General features: G+C 43.0%; 1 protein-coding gene and 1 long non-coding RNA gene across 2 annotated transcripts in view; both read right to left on the bottom strand.

Moving 5' to 3' along the window:
• jam3b (junctional adhesion molecule 3b) overlaps positions 1 to 6,475 on the bottom strand; it is a 109,364-nt gene that overhangs the window by 53,576 nt on the left and 49,313 nt on the right. The gene's annotated exons all lie outside the window — the stretch shown is intronic.
• Positions 1,342 to 1,925, bottom strand: LOC119617593. The gene is made up of 2 exons (XR_005233927.1): positions 1,648 to 1,925; positions 1,342 to 1,525 (listed from the first exon to the last, which is right to left on the bottom strand). It is a non-coding gene; the product is annotated as an uncharacterized LOC119617593 (long non-coding RNA).

The raw sequence follows: 6,475 nt of genomic DNA, 5'->3' as shown, positions 1-6,475 counted from the left end.
GCTCCTCGCCAGGCCGCTCCAGAGGGGGTCGGGCTCGTCGCTCCTCGCCAGGCCGCTCCAGAGGGGGTCGGGATCGTCGCTCCTCGCCAGGCCGCTCCAGAGGGGGTCGGGATCGTCGCTCCTCGCCAGGCCGCTCCAGAGGGGGTCGAGATCGTCGCTCCTCGGCAGGCCGCTCCAGGGGGGGTTGACGACGCCTCTTCTTCCTCAGCTCCACGGGCGGGTCAGTCCGCCGCCGCCGCCACAGAACCGCCTCATAGTGTCTCACTGGGGGTCGGCCGAGACGATGCTCCATCTGCCAACGTGTCAGTGGGGGTCGGAGGCGATGTCACAACTGCGCCACGCCGAGGGTCTGGATGTATGCCTCGCTTCTCTCCGCATCACCAAGGGACATCTTGCTCTGCTCTGCGCCACCGAGGGTCCGGACGGACGCCTCGCTCTGCTCTGCGCCACCGAGGGTCCGGACGGACGCCTCGTTCCTCCTCGCCACGTCGAGGGTCCGGACGGACGCCTCGTTCCTCCTCGCCACGTCGAGGGTCCGGACGGACGNACATATATATTGCTGCACTAAAATGCAGCAGATCTCATCTGTGAAAGTTCAGTTAAATGTCACTTCGAAATAAAGCTTGAAAAAGGTAAGAAATGAGATTATTTTTTCATATTTTTCAGAGAATAACTGACAACGTACGTAATTGGGGTATATCGTGATATATATCGTTATCGTGATATAAAATTATCCATATCGTGATATAGGATTTTTCCATATCGCCCAGCACTACCATATTTATGTTAATACTCACAGTTAGGCCTGTCAAAATAACAAGTTTTGCTGGACAATTAATTGTCTCAGAAATTATTGCGATAAACAATAATATCACTCGGAAGCCGTTGTAAACTACAGTACATCCTCTCAAAGATTAATAAACTTTACTTTCAAAAGAACATTTACCACTGGAACTGGAACACAAAAATAAACAAAAACAACCAAAAACAAAAATAAAATAGACTCTCAGTCTCCGTTAACAAAAAAAATGCACTTGAATAAAAACTAAATACAAAAAAAAAAAGGAAATAAAACCTACATTCAACCAAAACAGTACGGATTATGAAGCCTGTAAACTAAATAGCCCTTCAAAAAAAAAAAATCATTACTTTTATGTAGAGAAGACGGGCAAAACTGCCAGTTTTATAAAGAAAATGTGTGAACTAACAAAAGCACAAATGCGACACACCGGCTCACAAAGGTTCAGCGGTTCGCCTCGGTTATTTGGTTTGTATCTGAAGTGCTCCCACATTGCTGCTGTTACTTCCAGCTTGAAACCAATTCCATTTTGTTTTTTCCCCCCCAATATCAAACAGCGTTTCTTTATCTTGCTAACTCCTCACGGGGGTTAACGCTGCAGAGATACAAGATGGTGTGCCTCAGCTGGCTACCTGACGCGATAGGCCACGCCCCCTTACACTCAGGAAACGAGAAAGGGAGGGGTCAGTGAAGAGCACCGGAGCTGAGCTTTTTGTCCTCCAGTGTCTTCAGGAGAAAGAGAGAGAGACATAAAGAAACAATATCGCAGATAAATGAAAATTATCAACCTCATTTTAATTTATTGTGCGATTAATTGATTTATTGTTTCTTGTGACAAGCCTACTCACTATTGCTACTTCTGCAGTCTGCATGATAGTCTGTGGTCTGCAGGGTTTCCCCCAGAAAAGAGGCTAAGCCCGGTGGTAGGTGGCCGTTCGCCGGCCGACCGTGAGTAAGTAAAAAAAAAAAAGATTAAAGTTGACAGGAAAGTTGAAATTATGGATATTTATGATGTGATATTTATATATTTATGCCAAATATTTACACAACTACAGTTTTACAAAAAGGTACTTTTGAAATACTTTTTTAAACAAAAATACAATTAAAATAAATACTAATTGTTTGCACCTAATTTGAATCCTAATTTAAGTCACATTTACAAATAAATTAAATAACATAAATGAAAAAGTGCAAACAAAGCACCAACACACGTCTCACGTCAAGGCCAATAAAAAACAACAGAGAACTCTGAAAAACAGACAGATGCTGTACTGTACTGTGCTTTTTGTGGCACAGGCTGCATGTTGGATCTCTACATGTAACAACAAAACATCTAATGCTGAATTTAATAGCATCATTTTACTGTTAAACAAGGATAATATTTTCACTAAGCACAAAACATGCTTACCGTATTAGGTCTTGTAAAGCCACCCGCTGAATTTCGGCTCAACTAACCATTTTTGGTTAAACCCACTCATTCCATGTTTATTGCCGTGGCTCTGATGACCTGCTAACTCCAGCTGCAAGTGGCTCGGCCTCAGGGCTCAGAGGCGTTTATACTTGGCGCTTACCTTGGTGCAGTATTCTCCAAAAAGACAGGGGGCAGTACGCTACGTAACCACTGGAAATACGGTAAAAAGAGAGCAGATGGTTGTTACATCAAATATGGCTGCACGTATTTAGGAGGAAGAACTGTTGTGTTTCTGGCTGTAATACAGAGAGGATGTTTAAACTTAAAACATTCAGTTTGACTTTCATTGATTTATCTGCATTAGTTGTGATTCGCCCATCATAGGACTAATATTTCTATAAACACTCCTTTTTATCAGCTGCAGCAGTAATCTCCTTCCATGAGTTTTGAACTGTTTGATTATCTTTGTGATCTCTCATTGAGGGATCGTATAAATGTTGATACAGGTGAACCAGCTCTGCTAGAGCACTGAAATCGTCCATTTTGAATGGAGCGCAGCGCGCCGCCAGGCTTATAATACACTGGGGGAAACCCTGGGTCTGCAAACACAGCGAAGAGGACGTGACATTACCTACAATCTTGGTGGCTGAAGGCTTTGGCCTTTGGGCTGAACAGAATTAGTCCAAATGTGCAGCAAATGAAAGGTGTGGACTAACACCTGTCAATCACTAAACCCCATAAACCTTAAAGAAATCTTATGCTGCTTTGTTTGGCTGTAAAAATGAAAATTTAGAAGGACATCAAAATGTGAACCAATCAGTTTAAACATTGTTTGACATTAATTTTCTTATCTTTCAAATGTTTAGTGGAGGCTTGGCCACGTTAGCCCATTTATACCAGCCGTCCCTGACTCGTCTTACTTTTCATTTGTTACTTTTTAGTTTTGTCACATTCCTCCTGCAATTTTGAAAACAAAAAAATAAACAAAAACATCAAAATGTGCAGTTCAATCAGGAATAGTGTGGTATCACCTTTCCCAGTAGACAACAATGGGATTTTTGTGACGCTGTCCTTGGAGCTCTATATCTAAGACTGACGTTACAGCAGAAACATCATTTAAAGTTTAATTAGGTCACTGAAAGTTCATGACTGAACTAGTGTTTTTGGCTTTGGGATTTCTGCAGGACTTTACTTTTCTACTCCAAGTCTTCATCTGGAGCAGAACCTCAGCGGACTCATGTGTTCAACACTGTCAGACAGGAACCCTCCACACTGCTGCAAACTCGTCACCTATGTCTGGCATCCTGACAAATATCTGAGGCACTCACTTACCCACAGTATTGCCTCACACACGTGGTAACAGTGCTGTGTGCTGGGCTTCCACTCAAGCATGATTCACAGCACAGCCTACAAAGCATGGACAATCTGTGCACTCCTCAGGACCGAGACACTCAGGAGATTTCATTACCTAAATCAGCTCTTGTTCACTAATTATTCCTGTTTTGTGCAGTAATTCTGGAAGCAGGGCTCACATTTCTCTTTCAAAATTCCAGACTTTTCCAGACTCAAATTTCAACATGTCTTAGTTGATTTTCAGGCAGTTTTGGAAGTCTAAGAGCAAACATTTCCCGTCCTGTACATGTACAGTACAGGCTGCACACCAGAGATGATAGCAAGGTCTCTAAACTCCTCATAAGTATAGAGACGTAATCACACACTCTTCTATACTATAATGTTCATTTTGTAAAACTTTGTTACCAATTAAAGTAAGAAAAGAAACGTTTAAGGACTGGAATAACTTGAAACAACATATGGTACATAATGTGCATTTAAATAGCACATTTTTAAACTTAAGTTCACAAAGCATTTTATAATGTGAAACTAACACTCAATGTTTATCTTTTATATAGAATTCAAACTTGTTTGAACAAATCATTTTTTACATTTTTATCTTTTAGAAACAGGAAGGTAGTATACAATCTGGAAACACAAATGCATTTCCATACTTATCCAGATCTAGAAAATACTATTAGAAAAATTTAAAGTTTTCTATACTTTTCAAGAATGCATAGGAGACTTGTTTGAGTGAGAGAAGTGGAATGTCAGTGGAAATAAAAGATCCATGGGGAACTTAGATCCACGATAACCCACTGCCAAAATAAAGATCAATATGAATTAAAATCAATGCCATTTGTATTGTTTTGATGAGCTCTAAAACAACCACACATCCTCTCAACATGTTTACTACTAAGCACCTCGCACCACCCGGCCACATGGTCTGTAAGTGTCTGCCATCTGCCCGTCTACTCAGCTGAATGCTGCCATTACTGCTGGCCTTCACTGAACACAGATTACACACATCTCTGTTTAAACCTGAGGCGTTCAGGAGAAACACTTACAAACAAATGGGTTTTTTTCTCATGAAAAGTGGCTGATCATGAACATATTATACCTGTGTTTATCTGTTAGCAAAATATCTCATGAACGAGAGGACACATTTTCTTGACACTTTCAGAAAATGATCATCAGATTAACACCTACAACTGATTAGCTTCTGAAGTCAACCTGATTCAAGATGGCTGTCACAGCTAATCAACTGTAGCAAACTATAACTACTATCATTCACTGAGTTTCACAGATATGTTTGGTGTGGTAGTAAGTAAGAATCATTCACAACACAAGTTCTACACACTGTTAGATCACACAAGATTTTTGTTTAAAACTTTGGCATGCAAGAAAATGGGCAGTATAAATCTTTTTAAGGAATGCTAATTAAATTTTTACTTGTTCTTAGGTTATCAGCATGGGTCAAAATTCAACCATTTCACCTAAACAGTAAATGTTCCACACTTATGTAGAACATTTTTACCTCTCCAGGTTCTCCAAAGCACTTTACACAATTTCTCACTCATACTCTGTGAGGATTTGAGTTTTTTATGTTCTGATTTGTTTGTTGAGTTATTATTTCAGTTTGGTTTTTTTCCTGTTTGTGTTGCTGTCAGTATTCACTCCTCCCCTGTCACTCTTTTTGCCTTCCTTGCCACGCCCATCTCCACCTGTCTGTCATTACCCCCACTCACCTGTTTACATTTACCTCGTCAACCTCAGTGTTCAAATACCTGGTCATTTCTCTCACACCCTGTCGGATCATTGCTTGTTGGTTGCGGTTCTAAGTTCCTTGTTTCCTTGCCATGCCATGCCATGTATTGGATTTTTGTTATGTTTTAGTTGCTGCCACGTCAGCTTTTGTTTTGCTCTTTTCCTTAGTTAATAAATTTGTTTATTTTGAGAATGAGTCTGCACTCTGGGTTAGCCTCCGTTTCTACCTCGCATGACAGAATGATCCGACCATACCAGAACCCAGCAGACTCCTTCGTCGGCGTTACCCTCACCATAGAGGAGAAGAGTCAGATCCTGACTGAGCTGCGGGAGGAGCACCCACTCGCCTTTTTAAATGGACCAGACTCTCCGGCATTGAGGAACCACCGTCGGAGAAAAAGGAAGCCAGCAGTCGCCGCCACCCCAGCCTCCCTGGTAGATCGGACCGCCGCCACCACGGCTTTTCCGGTGGATCGGCGAGACGACACCACACCTCTCCCACTCACGTCAGTCTCCACTTTTCAACAGCCTTCAGTTTTCGCTCCGGAGTTTTCATCTGAGTCATGCACTGTTCAGGACCTTTTCACCGCCCACGTTAGGAATTCAATCACCGAACTCATGGACATTTTTGCTCAGATCAATAGACTCCTCACATCTACAAGAATCAACACAGACACTAATTACCGTTTCATCACTTTTCATATAATTGAGAGAATCCTCATTTCTCATCCTACTCTCCTTAGTCTGCCAGAATTCTCCAAGGTTTTCTCTGAGGTCACTTAATTTAAAGGACAATATACCAACACCCGTACAGACCAACAGCCACGTTCCACCCAGTCATCTAAGCCAGCCAACTCTCCAGTTCTGCACATTAATTCTCTAGAACCGCTCACAGTTTCTCCAGCTCCAGTCACAGTCTCTCCGGTCCCAGTTACTGTCTCTCCAGCTCCGCTCTCAGCCACGCCACCAGCTCTGTCTGTAGAGCTCACAGGGCCTCCACAGGAGGTCGAGATCGTTGCTCCTCGCCAGGCCGCTCCAGAGGGGGTCGGGCTCGTCGCTCCTCGCCAGGCCGCTCCAGAGGGGGTCGGTCTCGTCGCTCCTCGCCAGGCCGCTCCAGAGGGGGTCGGTCTCGTCGCTCCTCGCCAGGCCGCTCCAGAGGGGGTCGG

This window comes from Kryptolebias marmoratus, linkage group LG13 (assembly GCF_001649575.2).
Source record: "Kryptolebias marmoratus isolate JLee-2015 linkage group LG13, ASM164957v2, whole genome shotgun sequence".
In the NCBI taxonomy this organism is placed as follows: domain Eukaryota; kingdom Metazoa; phylum Chordata; class Actinopteri; order Cyprinodontiformes; family Rivulidae; genus Kryptolebias; species Kryptolebias marmoratus.
This window is presented reverse-complemented; position numbering and strand designations above follow the sequence as displayed.